General features: G+C 38.3%; 1 long non-coding RNA gene across 1 annotated transcript; it reads right to left on the bottom strand.

Moving 5' to 3' along the window:
* Positions 1-201: 201 nt before the first annotated feature.
* Positions 202-1,222, bottom strand: LOC109413883 (uncharacterized). Its single transcript, XR_002130974.3, has 2 exons — positions 656-1,222; positions 202-589 (listed from the first exon to the last, which is right to left on the bottom strand). It is a non-coding gene; the product is annotated as an uncharacterized LOC109413883 (long non-coding RNA).
* Between the last annotated feature and the right edge of the window lie 20,235 nt (positions 1,223-21,457).

Here is a 21,457-nt window from a genome sequence, read left to right on the forward strand (position 1 = left end):
TTTGACACATTGGTGGTTTTTATTGGATTATTGGTTATTTTTATAAAAATTAATTCCCTTAGACTGGCCAAAACCGGTACCCGCACCCTATGACTCCTCCGGCTCCCAATTGTTAAACGATTGAAACATGTTCGATAAACACAGCAATTGCATGCAAGGCTTTTTTTTTAGGATAAAGGAGGAAGCCTATTCCAAACATAATCAAGAAGCGACGTAACATTTTATTCAGAAATAAGAAATGCCTATTCACAAACATTCTTCAAATTCAGAACCTTCAGGTTATTCGTAAAAAACACTTGTCTTCTTAAATCATCAGTATCATCTCCACAGCAGCTCCGCATCAGTCCGGAAATCTTGTCCATGCTCATCTCTACTACCGATTCCGAGCCAAAACGGCTAAAACGCAACTCTATCACATCCACAATATGGCCTTGCTGTACTTTACCGCTGCAAATCTAAAAGCGCGTCCTGCTTTCGGGGCAGCATCAACTCTGACGGCAAAACAGGTATCTGCATCCTTCATACCGTTCCGACTTTTCTCGGCAATCTTTCGGACCTTCAACCAGAGTATAGCACTCTGCAATTCCATCTGAAAATTGATAAGAGAAGTAATCTTACTCTAGAAAGAATTTAATAAAATTCCGTAGACACCTACCTTGAAAATGTTGATCATTCAAGAACTTTACGCTATTGCCACTCAACCGGAGGAAAAATGTTACCGAATTCCGTTCCGGGGGAAATATCCAAAGCTAGATCCAACGCAACCACCGTGTTGCGCTTGCAAAAAAAGACTGAAAACAAACACCGTCCGTTGTTGGAATCAGGGCGACACATAAAAATATACTGCGGCATAGAAAAAATCAAGTAAACCTTCTAAAACTTAATAACATTTTTGCATATTACACAGAAGTAATTTTGATTGAAGATTTCTGATAGTTTAATACAGATTTAATTGAATAAAAATGGAAATATTTGTTAAAAGAATTAAATATTATTGTTGATGTTCATTAAGTACGCTCTAATTCGAACGTAATCGTGAAACACTTCCCGGTTGACAGATCTGCGAATGAACATCGCATTTGTTTTGGTTCATTCTCTTTCTCACATCGAAAATGAAGCTCTCACCTCACTCGAGACGACAACCAGAATCGCGTGACAAGAGTCGTGTGACGACGAGGTGAGAATTGTCGTCTCGTGTCGTACGCCACGCAGAATAAACGTGTATATTGCCACCTCAAAAGCTCGTTTTTGGGGTTAACGGGCAGTGGCAACTATATTGCCACCAGCGTTTTTGGCCTAAACGGGCAGTGGCAACTATATTGCCACCTAGGTTTTTGATAGTTTCTTTCAAACAAAAATTGTTTTGTACATGTAATCATGTATATAATCATTTCCATAATAGTATGCGTTGACAACTCTTCTAGTTTTCTCGGCCTTATAAAGGGTTAAAGCTTTGTTTAGTAAAAAAGCTCCAGAAGTGAACTGTTTCTAAAGTAAGGCGCTTGCATCACCATGCAATTCAGGAGGACCTGGTGAACCTAGATAGAACCAATCTCCTTGGACCTTTGGAAAAGCTCCAGAAGTGAACTGTTTCTAAAGTAAGGCGCTTGCATCACCATGCAATTCGGGAGGACCTGGTGAACCTAAATAGAACCAATCTCCTTGGAACATTGGAAAAGCTCCAGAAGTGAACTGTTTCTAAAGTAAGGCGCTTGCATCACCATGCAATTCGGGAGGACCTGGTGAACCTAAATAGAACCAATCTCCTTGGACCTTTGGAAAAGCTCCAGAAGTGAACTGTTTCTAAAGTAAGGCGCTTGCATCACCATGCAATTCGGGAGGACCTGGTGAACCTAAATAGAACCAATCTCCTTGGACCATTGGAAAAGCTCCAGAAGTGAACTGTTTCTAAAGTAAGGCGCTTGCATCACCATGCAATTCAGGAGGAACCAATCTCCTTGGACCTTTGGAAAAGCTCCAGAAGTGAACTGTTTCTAAAGTAAGGCGCTTGCATCACCATGCAATTCGGGAGGACCTGGTGAACCTAAATAGAACCAATCTCCTTGGACCATTGGAAAAGCTCCAGAAGTGAACTGTTTCTAAAGTAAGGCGCTTGCATCACCATGCAATTCAGGAGGACCTGGTGAACCTAGATAGAACCAATCTCCTTGGACCTTTGGAAAAGCTCCAGAAGTGAACTGTTTCTAAAGTAAGGCGCTTGCATCACCATGCAATTCGGGAGGACCTGGTGAACCTAAATAGAACCAATCTCCTTGGAACATTGGAAAAGCTCCAGAAGTGAACTGTTTCTAAAGTAAGGCGCTTGCATCACCATGCAATTCGGGAGGACCTGGTGAACCTAAATAGAACCAATCTCCTTGGACCTTTGGAAAAGCTCCAGAAGTGAACTGTTTCTAAAGTAAGGCGCTTGCATCACCATGCAATTCGGGAGGACCTGGTGAACCTAAATAGAACCAATCTCCTTGGACCATTGGAAAAGCTCCAGAAGTGAACTGTTTCTAAAGTAAGGCGCTTGCATCACCAAGCAATTCGGGAGGACCTGGTGAACCTAAATAGAACCAATCTCCTTGGACCTTTGGAAAAGCTCCAGAAGTGAACTGTTTCTAAAGTAAGGCGCTTGCATCACCATGCAATTCGGGAGGACCTAGTGAACCTAAATAGAACCAATCTTCTTGGACCTTTGAAACAGCTCCAGAAGTGAACCATTTCAAAAGTAAGGCTCTTGCATCACCATGCAATTCGGGAGGACCTGGTGAACCTAAATAGAACCAATCTCCTTGGACCTTTGGAAAAGCTCCAGAAGTGAACCATTTCAAAAGTAAGGCTCTTGCATCACCATGCAATTCGGGAGGACCTGGTGAACCTAAATAGAATCATTCTTCTTGGACCTTTGAAACAGTTCCAGAAGTGACCGTTTCAAAAATAAGGCTCTTGCATCACCATGCAATTCGAGAGGACCTGGTGAACCTTATTATATTCAATCTTCTGGGACATCTGGAACAGCTCCAGAAGTGAACCGTTTCTAAAGTAAGGCTCTTGCATCACCATGCAATTCGGGAGGACCTGGTGAACCTAGATAGAACCAATCTCCTTGGACCTTTGGAAAAGCTCCAGAAGTGAACTGCTTCTAAAGTAAGGCTCTTGCATCACCATGCAATTTGGGAGGACCTGGTGAACCTAAATAGAACCAATCTCCTTGGACCATTGGAACAACTCCAGAAGTGAACTGCTTCTAAAGTAAGGCTCTTGCATCACCATGCAATTCGGGAGGACCTGGTGAACCTAAATAGAACCAATCTCCTTGGACCTTTGGAAAAGCTCCAGAAGTGAACTGTTTCTAAAGTAAGGCGCTTGCATCACCATGCAATTCAGGAGGACCTGGTGAACCTAAATAGAATCATTCTTCTTGGACCTTTGAAACAGTTCCAGAAGTGACCGTTTCAAAAATAAGGCTCTTGCATCACCATGCAATTCGAGAGGGCCTGGTGAACCTTATTATATTCAATCTTCTGGGACATCTGGAACAGCTCCAGAAGTGAAGTGTTTCAAAAGTAAAGCTTTTGCATCACCACACCATGCAATTTGGGAGGACCTGGTGAATATTATTACATAATTTTAAAATTTTGGTAGAAAGTGTATGATTTCAAATTAGTTATGGAATGCGTCACCAAGCAGCTTTTATCTTAAAATTGAATGCAAGATAACTTATAAACTATTCGAGAGTTTCAACTTTGAAGAATATGGTGAACCTACCCTCGGTTTTCGGATTTTTATAGAGCCCCACCCCCTAAGGTTAATTTTATTACTTATTAACAAATATAATATGTAGTAAAATAAGGATTTCTTGATGGCCAGGATGGAAACGTCTATGATTGTATAAGCCACGTGGGTTTGGTAACCGGAGAGATAAATATTGAACAGCCATGATGAAGCCTGCAAGAAATAGAAGAAAAAATAATTAAACGGGAGCTGATTCTTAACTTTCTAACGGATTTTTGGACTAATATTGTTGGCATTTTTTATTAATATTGTTAGGAAACCTTTCAGTGTCTTACGTCATGAACAATACGTCATACTAGCACAAACTAACAGACGTCACAGTAAGCAACGCAGTCTGTACTTCCAAAAGTTTACCGTTTTATAAGGCAGTGGCAACTATATTGCAACCTACCGTTTGTTTTTTTTCTGTTTTATAACAGTTTATTTCGAATTTTTCTTTTGGTTTACGCAAAATTGGGACAACTAACAACGCCTGGTATTTTATTGGTACTAAACAAAGCTTTAACAATAATTTGGGAGCCATTTGTTGTCTCAAAAATGGCTAAATTTGACCGCGTGGAGAAAATTAGCTCAAACTTATTGTAAAGTTATAGATTTGGTAAAAATTTAAAGAAATAATCAAATTATGGGTTGAATTGAGCTGAACTATGTACACAGTTTATATTATAGGTTGAGCCCCAACTATATTGCCACCTAGATTTTTGAGTTTCTTTCAAACAAAAAATGTTTTGTACGTGTAATCATGTATATAATCATTCCCATAATAGTATGCGTTGACAACTCTTCTAGTTTGCTCGCCCTTATAAAGGGTTAACGATTAATTCAAAAACTCTAGTTGAACAATCATGCAACTACGGCACTCCCATCGTTTTTACTCCTGTTTGTGAGCATTTGACACACAGCGAATATCCTGGAAGCATCTCTGATAAAATCTTTATTGAAAAAAAAAATGCTGATAGAACTCCTGGAAGGATCCTTTGGGAATCCTTGAGAAATCCTTTAAGGAACTCCTGGATAAAACATTGAAGAAACACCTTAACGTTGAACAATTCGTCATTGAAATCATCGTCATCATCAAACATTTGAAAGCAGTTTTTTCGTTCAAAACAAAAGTTTTTGCTATGAAAATATATTCACTGTACTCCTCATGAGGAATAGAATGCAGTGAATATATTTTCATGGTCGATGTTTTGATTTACAGCGAGAAAACTGCTTTTTATTTTCCAAAAAAGTGATGACGGATGCTTGAGCCTTAAATGCCTATGATCGCATAACTGTCCCATATAAAAAAGAACCCAGCTAATATGGGACTGATATGCGATCATAGGCAGTTAATCCCTGAAAAAATCCATGAAAGAGCTTCAGGAGGATTCCCCTCAGGAACTTCTGGAGGAATCACAAGCCAGAATGAACACCCAAAATTCCCTAAAAAAAAAAAAAATTCAGAATGATCTCTGTTGGAAACACCGATTCATATTTGAATTCGATCCAAGCAATCACATGTTAGGGTAGGCTAGTCGGTTGCTAGGCCGTCATTCTGTAACGCGAAGTAGTAGAGAATACACGTGTTGAATACAAGCTGTGAATTCGTTTTGTAAATCTGGTTTTTCGCCGAATTTTCATTCCGAGTCAATTCCGAGTGCCCCCCGCGAAAGTAGTTCCTACAAGAATTTGAGCAAAGGCAGCAGCCCGTTCTCCCTCAGCAGCAGCAGCAGCAGCAAGAGCAGCAGCCTAAGCAGTTGAGCCCCGGTGTGCGCCCTTGAATCGCAAGTCGTCGTAACAATCCCTGAAGGAACTTTTGGAGGGATCCCAGAAAGAACTCCTGGAGAAAAAACATAAAGAAATCCTGAAAAAGCTCAGAAAGAATCCTGAAAGATCTCTTAGATGGACCTTGAAGAAAGTCCTGGAGAAATCTCGAAAGGCACTGTCCATAAACTACGTAGATTCATTTTTGGCTATCTCATACCCCCTCTTCCCTCTCGTAGACTTTTGTTCATACAAAATTTTCAAAATTTGTATGGAGCGTAGATTTTGGCCAGAAACAAACCAAGAAACAAACCTCCTCCTCCTTAGAGCCTACGTAGTTTATGAACTGTCCCAAAGGATCGCCTGGAGAAATCCCTATAATAACTACAGGAGGATTCCTTGAAGGAGAATTCCATTATCGGAGAAATCCCGGAAAGAATCCCAGCAAAAACCCGTGAGCTACACGATAAAACGTTGGAGGAATCTCTGAAACTCTCGAAGAAAAAATTACAAGATTTCCTGAAAGAACCACTGTAGGAATTCCTTGCCGAAAAGGACACCTGGAGGAGTTGCTGATGGAATTCCTCAATGAATTCCAGGATCAATTCCTGTAAGAACTCATGCAAGCATCCTTGAAAAAAAAATCCTGTAGGAATCGTTGAAGGGAAGGATCACGTAATGCAACCCCTGAACTTTGCTGTTCCGGTTCTTTTCTAACCATCAAGAGGTTATTATACATCATAATCTACGTAGACGATTTGCTCATCGCTGGCGATCGGCTGGACCTGGTAAAGGAGATCAAGCGTGCTCTTTCCAAAAAGCTTCGGATGACTGATTGTGGCGTCGTTAATAATTTCCTCGGAATGAAGATCCGATACGATCGCGCCACCGGATGCATGTACCTCACGCAAGAAGCTGCTGTGGATCGTGTGCTGATGAAGTTTTCGATGCAAGACTGCAACCACGTCAAGACCCCAATGGAGAAGGGCTGTTCCCTGCCACCTCGAGCTGCGAATCCTGTGTCGCATCCGTTCCGTCAATTGCTGGGCAGCCTCATGTACACGATGTTGTGTGTCCGACCCGACATATGCTACGCGGTTGGATACCTGGGGCGTTTCCAAGTTCAACCTGGTGAAGCGCATTGGCAAGCGTTGAAGAGAGTGGTCCGTTACGTAAAGGGTACGAAGAACCTGAAGCTCCACTACAAGAAAAACGACGACGCTGAGGCACTGGTCGGGTATGCAGACGCCGACTGGGCATCGTATGCTGAGGATAGGAAATCCGTTAGTGGCTTCATCTTCAAAGTCTTTGGGAACACCGTGTCCTGGGCCAGCCGCAAGCAACAAACCGTGGCACTGTCATCGTGCGAAGCTGAGTATGCAGCTTTAAGTACCGCAGCCTCCGAAGGGTTGTGGCTGCACGGAATTCTCGAGGACCTGCAGCAAGTACGACCGGGCACGGCATTCACATTGTTCGAAGACAACCGTGGGTGCATAGCGATGGCCACAAACACCGAAATCAAGCGTGTGAAGCACATCGATGTGAAGCACCATTTCCTTCGCGACCATGTGGCACAAGGGCGACTTCAAATCGAAGCAATCGGCACAGCAAACCAGATTGCGGACACGTTCACCAAACCCCTGGAACCTGAACGTTTCCGTGAACTAAGGACCCTCCTAGGACTAACCGATTCAGGGGGGTGTTGGAGTAAATCGGTATCGCAGTGTACTGACTACCTCTTTGGAAACCGAAGGTTTCCTTAGCAACCTAAGTTTTCCTAAATAAACAACGGAGCTAGTTTTTTCATTCCTGTTCAAGCTCTCCATCAAGATAGTTATACAATAAACCCAAGTAACAGAACTAGCTGAATAACAGTTTCTTAAGCTAAAGTTTGCTTAAGAGTAGTTTATTCCACTCTTGTACTGCAAAAATGTTTGTTGGGAAATTAGTCTACTGTACTTTGCTGTTCCGGTTCTTTTCTAACCATCAAGAATTAATCATTCTTATTTCAATGGGTTCAATGGCCAGTTAAATTTCTGGCAATCAATTATCAACTGGCAAAGCCTGAAAAATAAAAACTCTGCTCGGATTTAGATTATCAATCTGAATTAACTCACCCCGACGCGCCTCAAGGCCCCCGATGAAGAAGGGCTCCCCTCGGCTTCCCTTTGATCCGGGCGTGCGGTCCAATGCCCGGATCCGTGGTAAAGTCGCACAGGACCTGGGTCCAGCTGGGTGTACTGCGGGATGGTACCGTAAAATTTCGGTGCGATGCTTTTCACTTCGGGAAAATACCGGCGTTGAAATCGTGATGCTCGTTGAAGGTGATCCAGTTCAAGCGGCCGTATTGGTGTTGAAAAACAGCTGGATAGTAACATTAACAATTTCCAGCTTCTGTGGGGGCTTCGGATTGCAATCAGTGGTCGGAAAACGTTGAACCGCGGATGCAGAAAAACCCAAATAAACTTTCTGGAGGTATTGCAAAACTGCTTCGCCTCCAGCAGGGTGGGCAGAACCGTGTCAGGCGTTACTTCTTGGAGCTCATGGTTGGAGCTCATCGACATCGGCATTCCGTTCCGCTCTGGAGAATTCTTAAGCCAAACAACTTGTTCTTGCTGCGACGACTGCTACGAATGCTCGAGCGATTGCAACTCCAGAACCGCGTAAAGATTCGTTTGAGCGTTTGCATTACCTGTCTTATGAAAAACAACATTAATTATTAATGAAGTAATGATCATAAGTATAAAAATACTTACGAAAGCACGAAAATAAGAGTAGTAATACAAAATAAATCGAACACTTGATTCTGCTGAAAAGTTAAAATGGCAGCACAACAACAACAAACTTTTGTCGTGGCGGAGGCGGTGGATCAGAAGAGGCGAAACGGGCGAAACTGTCAAAAAATGTGGAAAAGGGGTAAACCAATGCGTAAAAACTGTCACAAAAATGGTAATAACTAGCCCCCTCGGTGAACTTCTGCATAAGTAAAAAGAAGAAAACATGGTACCGAAAATTTTAGGTGGTTTGTACCGCACTCTTACGTCTGTATAAATTCGTCTGTGGTCGTACTTTTCTTCTGTAACTTTCGCTTCTAATCAAATCTTTTCAGCCATTTTTGCATCTAGTCCTGTTTAAAACGATTTCAATCCACTAATTGTCACTAACTGGGACTAGCTGAGCACAAAACACGAAAAACCCTGAAAAAATCCGCCAGAGTAAAAAAAAATGTCGCGTCAAATTTTATCAAATGTTGGACCACATCGGATAACTGTTTGGTCTACGTTGGGTTTGGTGCCCAAAATAAAAACAGGTGAATGATAGGTTTATGTCGGGTTACACGCCATCAATTACGAACAAGGCTTCAAGCGTTTCAACAATTAGCGAGAACCGTCCAACATTATGGGAGGTATGCACTTCAAACGAAATCGCTCAAGCAATTTTCGTTCAGTGCATTATTTTTCCGTGACCGGAATGGTCAAGAAATTTAACACAGCAAGCCCCATTTGATTTGACGTTTCGTTTCAGCTCCGTACTAGGATCCGGAATAAAGTGACGCTTTATTATTTCTTGAGCGATTCCTTGCCTGAATTTTCCACGCATCGAGATAGGCCAAGAAATTTCTTGCGATCAGCGTACTACCCATTAGGATGAGCTAGCTTGAGCAAGCGTTCAACATTTGGGTTACAGACCTCCCATACAAATGTTCTATTTTCTCTTAGAAAATGGAATTTAAGGGAATACAAATTCAATGGGCAGTGCAGGCATGGGAAGAATCGTATCACGATTGATTCATTTCGAACTCTCTCGCAAACATTCTCGCGGTACGAACACAATCCCAGCAACTCTGAACACGGTGTGCTACGCACTCGGGCGAATGAAGGGGATAAAGCAAATACACGAAAATTATGGCAGCGTTCATCGTTGTTCACGTTCACCCGTTGAATCATTCGGTACGAGAATGCTATCGCAGGGCGAATGTCTCGAAAGGATCACACGTGAATGCATTCCTGCGATCGCGGCGATTGTTTCGTTTCGTTCGTCGTGCTCTTGCTGATGAAAATAGTTTTTTTTTATTCTCCCGCTGTTGGATTATTGCGTTAGGCAGCATCCATTTATTACGTAACGCTAAAATTGACTTTGTGGAAGGGGTCAAACAATCCCTCCGTAACCCTGTTTCGTATGAAAATCCCAAAATTTTTGTATGGGCCGTAACGCTCGGCTACACTCCCCTCTTCCCCCTAGCGCGTTACGTATTTTGTGGGCTAATTGCTTCAGTGTTGGTTTCAAATATGCACCGCCCCATATTATACTAATTACAATGATGAAAATTATCGACTATCGATAATAAATATGCACGGATCTACAGATTATCTAGTGATTTGAAATCAGGCTGTTTTACTAACTCATGTGGGCAACACCGCCAGACTCCAATTTTTATTTGCGCTTGTAGGGAAGATATTCAGTTATCTGATTTGTTTATATTAACTTCACCCACATTATTTATTACAGTTGAAGGTTATAAAATTTAGAGTTTGAAGTAAGCTAACAATATTAATAATTTTTAGAATGTTTACCGCGTTTCACCAAGTCAGAAGAATTTTAACCCGTTATTATATTTGATTATGATGTTTGAATAAAGCCTTGGTGTCTGCTTCTGATTTGGTAAACAATAAGCTGTAAATCTGCGAGTCTGATCCTCATCAAGGGCTGAGCGGCACGGCAGAGATGGGTGCATTCATGTTTGGTAGAAAGTGTCTGTCATCATAGTACAAGGAACAACAGTATATTCTACCGAATTAATCGTTACCGCGCCGCTCCATCCGCACAATGTCCACGCCAAGGTCAACGCATTTTCCCCTTTGCCCTCACATGACGAACAGACATGCTTTGCCTTTCATGTCCCATCTAGCAATACATGCAGAAGCGCACCAAACCCGCAAAATTATATTGTCAAAACAATCACGCGAATGCAATCTTTCATTCACCATGAATCTAAAATTTGATTCGCGTGTGAACGTTCGCGTAAAGATTCATTGAATCACGGCCCAACCGAGGAACCACGATCAGCATGATTCAATTTCTTCGGTGTGATTCATTTCATGCAATCTTGCTTTCAGCAGTTCATTCGTATTGAGACTCGGTGAAGTTCATTGGAATGGTTTGATCCAACCGTGAGCGAGCGATACCAAGCAATGAAAACAAAGAACGCAGTTGGCAAGATGAGCGTGAGCGATTGAAATTTCCCGTGCCTGAGTTGAACATTTTGTGAAAAGTTTAGATTAGAGTTTAGAGTTTAAGTTTAGAGAGCTTTAATCATTGCAACTAATGGAACCACTAAACGCTGTATTTAAACCTTCATGAAACAAAATTAACTGAAAATTCAGTAGAAAAATCTTCTTTATGCAATTCAGTATCATAATTTACATTTTATATAACTCATTTTGATATCATAATGGCCAATTTTTCCGAACTGGTTCATTATGCAACTAAAATGAGTTGCATAATGAAAAATAGTTGTATAATATTCATAATGCAACTCATTTGAATTGCATTATGAACATTATGCAACTCAAATGGGTTGCATTATGAAAAAAATCATTGCATAAAATTTTGTATGGAACTCGTTGCAAAACACGATTTTTTCAGCACTCTTCGTATTTATCCAACTCGGCAAGCCTCGTTGGATAAATGTACGACTCGTGCTGAAAAAATCAACTTTTTGCAACTCGTTACATAAATAACTATTACGAGTGCCTCGTAGAGCAACATTTTGATTTCGCACCTTTGTAACTGATAGAAACACTAAAAGCTTCGTTTAAATTCATATTCAGTAGTGAAACACTTCTTCAAAAATGATACTTAGAGCAAATAAGCTTTATATTCAGTTTTAATGAATTCATTTTAAATTTCAGATTACAAGCGGCGTGCGCGTTTCATTGCCTCGTGCGAATGTGATTTGAGCAGGAAAAAAATGTTCTGGACGGCTGCAAGGTGTGCGCCTCACTCAAAATAGCCAAATCGCTTTATAAGTTTGGAGCTTTAATCATTGCAACTAATGGAACCACTAAACGCTTCATTTAAACATTCACTAAACAAAATTAATTGAAAATCAGTAGAAAAATCTTCTTTACGAGTGCCTCGTAGAGCAACATTTTGATTTCGCACCTTTGTAACTGATAGAAACACTAAAAGCTTCGTTTAAATTCATATTCAGTAGTGAAACACTTCTTCAAAAATGATACTTAGAGCAAATAAGCTTTATATTCAGTTTTAATGAATTCATTTTAAATTTCAGATTACAAGCGGCGTGCGCGTTTCATTGCCTCGTGCGAATGTGATTTGAGCAGGAAAAAAATGTTCTGGACGGCTGCAAGGTGTGCGCCTCACTCAAAATAGCCAAATCGCTTTATAAGTTTGGAGCTTTAATCATTGCAACTAATGGAACCATTAAACGCTTCATTTAAACATTCACTAAACAAAATTAATTGAAAATCAGTAGAAAAATCTTCTTTACGAGTGCCTTGTAGAGCAACATTTTGATTTCGCACCTTTGTAACTGATAGAAACACTAAAAGCTTCGCTTAAATTCATATTCAGTAGTGGAACACTTCTTCAAAAATGATACTTAGAACAAATAAGCTTTATATTCAGTTTTAATGAATTCATTTTAAATTTCAGATTACAAGCGGCGTGCGCGTTTCGTTGCCTCGCGCGAATGTGATTTGAGCAGGAAAAAAATGTTCTGGACGGTTGCAAGGTGTGCGCCTCACTCAAAATAGCCAAATCGCTTTATAAGTTTGGAGCTTTAATCATTGCAACTAATGGAACCACTAAACGCTTCATTTAAACATTCACTAAACAAAATTAATTGAAAATCAGTAGAAAAATCTTCTTTACGAGTGCCTCGTAGAGCAACATTTTGATTTCGCACCTTTGTAACTGATAGAAACACTAAAAGCTTCGTTTAAATTCATATTCAGTAGTGAAACACTTCTTCAAAAATGATACTTAGAGCAAATAAGCTTTATATTCAGTTTTAATGAATTCATTTTAAATTTCAGATTACAAGCGGCGTGCGCGTTTCATTGCCTCGTGCGAATGTGATTTGAGCAGGAAAAAAATGTTCTGGACGGCTGCAAGGTGTGCGCCTCACTCAAAATAGCCAAATCGCTTTATAAGTTTGGAGCTTTAATCATTGCAACTAATGGAACCACTAAACGCTTCATTTAAACATTCACTAAACAAAATTAATTGAAAATCAGTAGAAAAATCTTCTTTACGAGTGCCTCGTAGAGCAACATTTTGATTTCGCACCTTTGTAACTGATAGAAACACTAAAAGCTTCGTTTAAATTCATATTCAGTAGTGAAACACTTCTTCAAAAATGATACTTAGAGCAAATAAGCTTTATATTCAGTTTTAATGAATTCATTTTAAATTTCAGATTACAAGCGGCGTGCGCGTTTCATTGCCTCGTGCGAATGTGATTTGAGCAGGAAAAAAATGTTCTGGACGGCTGCAAGGTGTGCGCCTCACTCAAAATAGCCAAATCGCTTTATAAGTTTGGAGCTTTAATCATTGCAACTAATGGAACCATTAAACGCTTCATTTAAACATTCACTAAACAAAATTAATTGAAAATCAGTAGAAAAATCTTCTTTACGAGTGCCTTGTAGAGCAACATTTTGATTTCGCACCTTTGTAACTGATAGAAACACTAAAAGCTTCGCTTAAATTCATATTCAGTAGTGAAACACTTCTTCAAAAATGATACTTAGAACAAATAAGCTTTATATTCAGTTTTAATGAATTCATTTTAAATTTCAGATTACAAGCGGCGTGCGCGTTTCGTTGCCTCGCGCGAATGTGATTTGAGCAGGAAAAAAATGTTCTGGACGGTTGCAAGGTGTGCGCCTCACTCAAAATAGCCAAATCGCTTTATAAGTTTGGAGCTTTAATCATTGCAACTAATGGAACCACTAAACGCTTCATTTAAACATTCACTAAACAAAATTAATTGAAAATCAGTAGAAAAATCTTCTTTACGAGTGCCTCGTAGAGCAACATTTTGATTTCGCACCTTTGTAACTGATAGAAACACTAAAAGCTTCGTTTAAATTCATATTCAGTAGTGAAACACTTCTTCAAAAATGATACTTAGAGCAAATAAGCTTTATATTCAGTTTTAATGAATTCATTTTAAATTTCAGATTACAAGCGGCGTGCGCGTTTCATTGCCTCGTGCGAATGTGATTTGAGCAGGAAAAAAATGTTCTGGACGGCTGCAAGGTGTGCGCCTCACTCAAAATAGCCAAATCGCTTTATAAGTTTGGAGCTTTAATCATTGCAACTAATGGAACCACTAAACGCTTCATTTAAACATTCACTAAACAAAATTAATTGAAAATCAGTAGAAAAATCTTCTTTACGAGTGCCTCGTAGAGCAACATTTTGATTTCGCACCTTTGTAACTGATAGAAACACTAAAAGCTTCGTTTAAATTCATATTCAGTAGTGAAACACTTCTTCAAAAATGATACTTAGAGCAAATAAGCTTTATATTCAGTTTTAATGAATTCATTTTAAATTTCAGATTACAAGCGGCGTGCGCGTTTCATTGCCTCGTGCGAATGTGATTTGAGCAGGAAAAAAATGTTCTGGACGGCTGCAAGGTGTGCGCCTCACTCAAAATAGCCAAATCGCTTTATAAGTTTGGAGCTTTAATCATTGCAACTAATGGAACCATTAAACGCTTCATTTAAACATTCACTAAACAAAATTAATTGAAAATCAGTAGAAAAATCTTCTTTACGAGTGCCTTGTAGAGCAACATTTTGATTTCGCACCTTTGTAACTGATAGAAACACTAAAAGCTTCGCTTAAATTCATATTCAGTAGTGAAACACTTCTTCAAAAATGATACTTAGAACAAATAAGCTTTATATTCAGTTTTAATGAATTCATTTTAAATTTCAGATTACAAGCGGCGTGCGCGTTTCGTTGCCTCGCGCGAATGTGATTTGAGCAGGAAAAAAATGTTCTGGACGGTTGCAAGGTGTGCGCCTCACTCAAAATAGCCAAATCGCTTTATAAGTTTGGAGCTTTAATCATTGCAACTAATGGAACCACTAAACGCTGTATTTAAACCTTCATGAAACAAAATTAACTGAAAATTCAGTAGAAAAATCTTCTTTACGAGTGCCTCGTAGAGCAACATTTTGATTTCGCACCTTTGTAACTGATAGAAACACTAAAAGCTTCGTTTAAATTCATATTCAGTAGTGAAACACTTCTTCAAAAATGATACTTAGAACAAATAAGCTGCATATTCAGTTTTAATGAATTCATTTCAAATTTCAGATTACAAGCGGCGTGCGCGTTTCATTACCTCGTGCGAATGTGATTTGAGCAGGAAAAAAATGTTCTGGACGGCTGCAAGGTGTGCGCCTCACTCAAAATAGTCAAATCGCTTTATAAGTTTGGAGCTTTAATCATTGCAACTAATGGAACCAATAAACGCTTCATTTAAACATTCACTAAACAAAATTAATTGAAAATCAGTAGAAAAATCTTCTTTACGAGTGCCTTGTAGAGCAACATTTTGATTTCGCACCTTTGTAACTGATAGAAACACTAAAAGCTTCGTTTAAATTCATATTCAGTAGTGAAACACTTCTTCAAAAATGATACTTAGAGCAAATAAGCTTTATATTCAGTTTTAATGAATTCATTTTAAATTTCAGATTACAAGCGGCGTGCGCGTTTCATTGCCTCGTGCGAATGTGATTTGAGCAGGAAAAAAATGTTCTGGACGGCTGCAAGGTGTGCGCCTCACTCAAAATAGCCAAATCGCTTTATAAGTTTGGAGCTTTAATCATTGCAACTAATGGAACCAATAAACGCTTCATTTAAACATTCACTAAACAAAATTAATTGAAAATCAGTAGAAAAATCTTCTTTACGAGTGCCTCGTAGAGCAACATTTTGATTTCGCACCTTTGTAACTGATAGAAACACTAAAAGCTTCGTTTAAATTCATATTCAGTAGTGAAACACTTCTTCAAAAATGATACTTAGAGCAAATAAGCTTTATATTCAGTTTTAATGAATTCATTTTAAATTTCAGATTACAAGCGGCGTGCGCGTTTCATTGCCTCGTGCGAATGTGATTTGAGCAGGAAAAAAATGTTCTGGACGGTTGCAAGGTGTGCGCCTCACTCAAAATAGCCAAATCGCTTTATAAGTTTGGAGCTTTAATCATTGCAACTAATGGAACCACTAAACGCTTCATTTAAACATTCACTAAACAAAATTAATTGAAAATCAGTAGAAAAATCTTCTTTACGAGTGCCTTGTAGAGCAACATTTTGATTTCGCACCTTTGTAACTGATAGAAACACTAAAAGCTTCGCTTAAATTCATATTCAGTAGTGAAACACTTCTTCAAAAATGATACTTAGAACAAATAAGCTTTATATTCAGTTTTAATGAATTCATTTTAAATTTCAGATTACAAGCGGCGTGCGCGTTTCGTTGCCTCGCGCGAATGTGATTTGAGCAGGAAAAAAATGTTCTGGACGGTTGCAAGGTGTGCGCCTCACTCAAAATAGCCAAATCGCTTTATAAGTTTGGAGCTTTAATCATTGCAACTAATGGAACCACTAAACGCTGTATTTAAACCTTCATGAAACAAAATTAACTGAAAATTCAGTAGAAAAATCTTCTTTACGAGTGCCTCGTAGAGCAACATTTTGATTTCGCACCTTTGTAACTGATAGAAACACTAAAAGCTTCGTTTAAATTCATATTCAGTAGTGACAGTAGTGAAACACTTCTTCAAAAATGATACTTAGAACAAATAAGCTTTATATTCAGTTTTAATGAATTCATTTTAAATTTCAGATTACAAGCAGTGAGCGCGTTTTATTGCCTCGCGCGAATGTGATTTGAGCAGGAAAAAAATGTTCTGGACGGCTGCAAGGTGTGCGCCTCACTCAAAATAGTCAAATCGCTTTATAGTTTGGAGTTTTAATCATTGCAACTAATGGAACCACTTAACGCTTCATTTAAACATTCACTAAACAAAATTAATTGAAAATCAGTAGAAAAATCTTCTTTGCGAGTGCCTCGTAGAGCAACATTTTGATTTTGCACCTATGTAACTGATAGAAACGTTAAAAGCTTCGTATAAATTCATATTCAGTAGTAAAACACTTCTTCACAAATGATACTTAGAACAAATAAGCTTTATATTCAGTTTTAATGAATTCATTTTAAATTTCAGATTACATGCGGCGTGCGCGTTTCATTGCCTCGCGCGAATGTGATTTGAGTAGGAAAAAATTTTTTGAAAAATCCGAACCGTTGTACTGACTTAACACTCTCCCCGCCATATGAGGTTTGAGAACTTAATAACTTGATTACGTATAATACATGGAATTTGTATTTTCAGTTTGAACTTTACAATCATCACAACCCGTTTGTTTTGTGGATTGAATACATTGATTAAGAATACATTTTCGGAGCACTTATTAGAAGTGTATGTCTCGGAAACTATCCGTGTAACTTGTATTCATCGTGACATCCTCTTTGTTTTATTGCATGATAACAACCCTTATAAAATAGTTTTCAGGAACAATTGTAAAAGTCTTTTTTTTTTCTCCCCTGCTGTGGAAATTAAGCCACTGCGTCCAATAAGCTAAATATTTGTGGCATTGTAAGAGTTATAAATACTTGAAATTGCAAAATCGGGACATATAATTGCATTTTTGGTTTGACCACAACATTAATAGCGAACTTCGATTGTTCTCTTCGGGATTCTGATTCAATGCTATAATATAATGAAGAAATTTGTGTTTTCAGCGAAACATTGCTTTGGTAATTCCTCAGCGAATATTCCCGGCAATTTATTTGGAAATTGTTTTGCAATTTATTTTAATCAAGACTTCTTTCAGAAATCTCTCAGTAATTCCTTTGAATTTGGCAAATTTCTTCGGCAATTTCTTTAAGAATTTATTTGGTAATATGTCTGAAATTTGATACTAAACACCTTTCACGCATCCTTTGAAAATTTCCTCGGAAATTACTTTGCAAATTTCTTTGGTAATTCCACTAGGAGTTTATTTGGCTTTATTTTGTTTCATTGGCAAATCCTTTTAAATGTTTTCTCGGGAGTTCATTCGCCATTTTTTTAGTAGTTTTTCAAGCGATTAATGTTTATGTTTTCTATTGATATTCTATTGATATTTGCTTTTTAAAATTCTCCAATTCCTTATCAGGCATTTCCTTTTGGAATTCTTTTAGTGAAGCCTGTGATGATTCATTCGATTTTGACTCTGGGAATTTCCTCACAAGTTTGTTTGGATATGTCTTCGGCAAGTCATTCTACTTTTTTCGGATTTTCGTCGAATTTTTGGACTTCCACTATCTATGCTATTAGTTCTTCACCAATTCCTTCGAAAACTTCTTCGGAAGTGCTTTTATAAATCGCTTCTATAATTTAAATAGAAATTCTTTAGACAATTTCTTCTAGATTTCTTCAATAATTATGTAAGGAATTTCTGCAGCAGATGATTGCGGAACACCTTCGACATTTCCGATGTTACTTGCATTGAACATTTATTTGGGAATTTTATCAGCAAATCCTTCGGAAATCTTGGAAACTTCCATTATTGCTTTAGGAACTTCTTCGGTAATTCCTTTGGAAATTAATTCGGCAATTTTCTTAGTGATTTCCTTTAGGAATTTCTTTGAAAAAAAATTGGCGGTTCCTTAAAAGTTCTGTCACTGCAATTACTTTTGGAATTCTTTTTTAATTTTTGTCAGAAATTCCTTTGAAAATTCGGAAAATTCTTTAAGAATTTCTTCGAATTTTTTTTGTGAATGTCTTGGAGAATGTGGAAAATTTTATTCAATTATTTTGGCAATTTGTTTTGAGATTGGATTCGGCCAATGTCTTTAAAAAGCCTTACAGTTTTTATCAGGAATTGCTGTGGTAGTTCTTATATGAATTCTACTTTAAAAGCTCTAAAGTAATTTTGATGGATGTTTTTCCGGCAATTTCTTTGGGAATTTGTCAGTAAATTTTTCGTGAATATCATAGGATTTTCTTTAAGCAATTCCAGTGGAGAATTTCTGAATTTCCAGTTCAGTAAATTTCGGAATCAATAAATTTAAATACAATTGAATCAAAGAATAACAAAAGTTATCACGATAAAATTGCCTAAGAAATTTGCAAAATAACTAAATAGGAAATTGCTAAAATAATTACGGAGGAATAGCCATAGAAATATAGAAAAAAATACAAAGCAATTGTTGATTGAATTCCCAAGAAACGTATCTAGCTGAATATCAGTTTCTTAAACTGAAGTTTGCTTAAGAGTGGTTTGTTCTTCTCCTATAAAGCTCAAATGTTTGTTGTGTTTCAATGAAGCTACCGTAGAAATTTCCAAAAAAAAAACTACCATGCCGAACGCGATTCTTTTTCCACAAATTCATCTCTCATTTTATTAATTAGAAACATTATGTGCCTTCTAATTAAATACAAGTTTCTCCCGTACATTCCTATAGGATTTCACTAGAGATTCCTCCTAGGATTTCATTGGAAATTCCAACTATTCCCGAAATTCGTGTAGGGATTCCTCTAGAGATTTCTATTGGGATTTCTTCAGCTAGAATTTGATGAAGAAGGCCAAGAGGAGTTCCAGGTTTTAGAGTAATCTATGAATTCCTGGATGAGTCTTAAAAAAAATGACACACCAATTGTCTTGAATAACCCCAGCAAGTTTTTGAAGGAATGCCTGGAGAAATTATTTTAAGAATCCGTAGAAGAATTCTGGGAAGTATTATTGCATCTTGCTTTGCTTTATAGATTACCGTGCAAATGTTCAATCGTCTAAAATATTTGTTCACACGTCAAACACCAAAGAAAGTAGCAAGTAAACAAACCGATTATTCCATGCACCACCCAAAAAGTGTAACCGACGCTTAAAATTTCTAGCAGCGAAACGAACCAATGTATGCTAAACCTGGTGGGAACATATTGTGGTGTGACAAAAAATTTCTGCCGGGGGTCGAATACGGTGCAAAAAAAGCAATACAGTAATAATGACTGGAGTATTCCTAGGAGGAATTGCCGGAAGAACCACAGCAGGAATAGCTTGAGAAATTTAGCTGAAATTCCTGGATGAAGGCCTCCTCTTGGCCTGTAGGAATCCCATGGGAAATTTATGAGAGAATCCGTGGACAAAATATCTTGGATAAACAAAATCCTGGAGGAATCACCGGAGAGCTTCTGAAGAAATCACAGGAAAAATCTCAGGAGGTATTCTTATAAGGATTCTGGGATGTATTGCTGTAGAAATCTCAGCTGAAATCCTGGAAGGAATTGCTGGAGAAAACTGTACAGGATTTTCTAGAGAAACCCCATCAGGAATGCCGGAATCTATTTTTTTTGTCTTTATTAAAGAGATTTTCAGCCCTAGGCTGGTTTATCTCTGGGGAATCTAAAGAAAAAAAATCCTTGGAATACCTGAGAAGCCTTTGCAAGAACCGGCAGAGGTATTCTGGAAGAATCTATTGAGAAGGTCCTGAAGGAATCGCAGGAGGATTTTCTGGAAGAATCTCAGGAAGAATTCCAGCCATCATGCTAGGATAATTCGTATAGGAATCACTAGGAAGAATTTCGGGAGGAAGAATAGCTGGAAGAACCGCATGAATTGCTTGAGCAGTCACAGCTGGAATATCAGGAGGAATTCTTGGAATTTCGGGAGCTATTATAGAAGTTATTTCTAGAGAAATCCTAGAATCAGCAATGCTGCCAGGGATATCTTAAGAGAAGTATCACTACCAAATGCCTAGAGGAATACCTAAAGTTCTCCTTGAAAGAATCGGTAGAAGTATACTGGAGGAATCCCTGATGAAATCGCAGAAGGAATTTCTGGAGGAATCTCAGCAAGATTTCCCGAAAGTATTGCAGCAATTAAGTATGCCAGGAGAAATCCCTAGAAGTATTTCTGAAGGAGTACTAATGGAAATTGCTTGAAGAATTCCAGCTGAAAATCATGGAGGAAGGTCGATAGAAATAATTGGGGAAATCCCCTGTGGAATTTCTGGAAGAACCTCTGTAGAAAGTCCTTGATTTATCCTTGAAGAAACGTATGGAAGAATCAATGAAGGGATTTTATAGAAAAGTCTAAGGGAGATTTTCCGGAAGAATTTTCCTAGTAGAATTCCAGAAGGTACCACAGTGAGAATTTCTAGAGGAGGAGATACATTGCTGGAAGAATCGCAGCAGGAGTTGTTTGAGGAGTCCTAGCCACAATTCCCGGAGGAAGGCCAATATAAGCGCCTGGAGGAATTCCATGAGAAATTTCTGGAAGAACCTCTGAATGAAATCTCTGAAAGAATTCCTGGAAGAATCACCGGAGCAATTTCTAAAAGGATCCCAGGAAGATTGTTTGAATAATTCCACCAGAAATACCTGAAGAAATCCCAATAGAAATATTTAGAAGAATTCCGAGAAGAGTCATAGTAATAATTTCCAAAGAAATCCTTGCAGAATTTGCTGGATCAATCTCTGCAGAAATTTCTAGTATGTACAAGGGAAGTTTGTTGAAGAAATATCGGGAGGAATCCATAAAGGAAGCCTAGAGAAATCACTGTATGAATAGATAGAGGTATTTCTGGAGGAATCTATGGAGAAGTCTGTTGATTGTTCTTATAAATATCCAAAACGCCAAAACGTACAACAGTTAAGGTACCCCGGGGTAAGTAGGACCTAAAAAATGCTAGTTTGGTTTTGTCAAGCCAAAAAATTCTAAACATAAATAATTTTATAATTCCAATGGTTCTAACAGACATTGTTGGTCTATTTCTTCTTATTAACGGGCATCAAAACTATTTCAAATTT

This window comes from Aedes albopictus, chromosome 3 (genome assembly GCF_035046485.1).
Source record: "Aedes albopictus strain Foshan chromosome 3, AalbF5, whole genome shotgun sequence".
Lineage (NCBI taxonomy): Eukaryota > Metazoa > Arthropoda > Insecta > Diptera > Culicidae > Aedes > Aedes albopictus.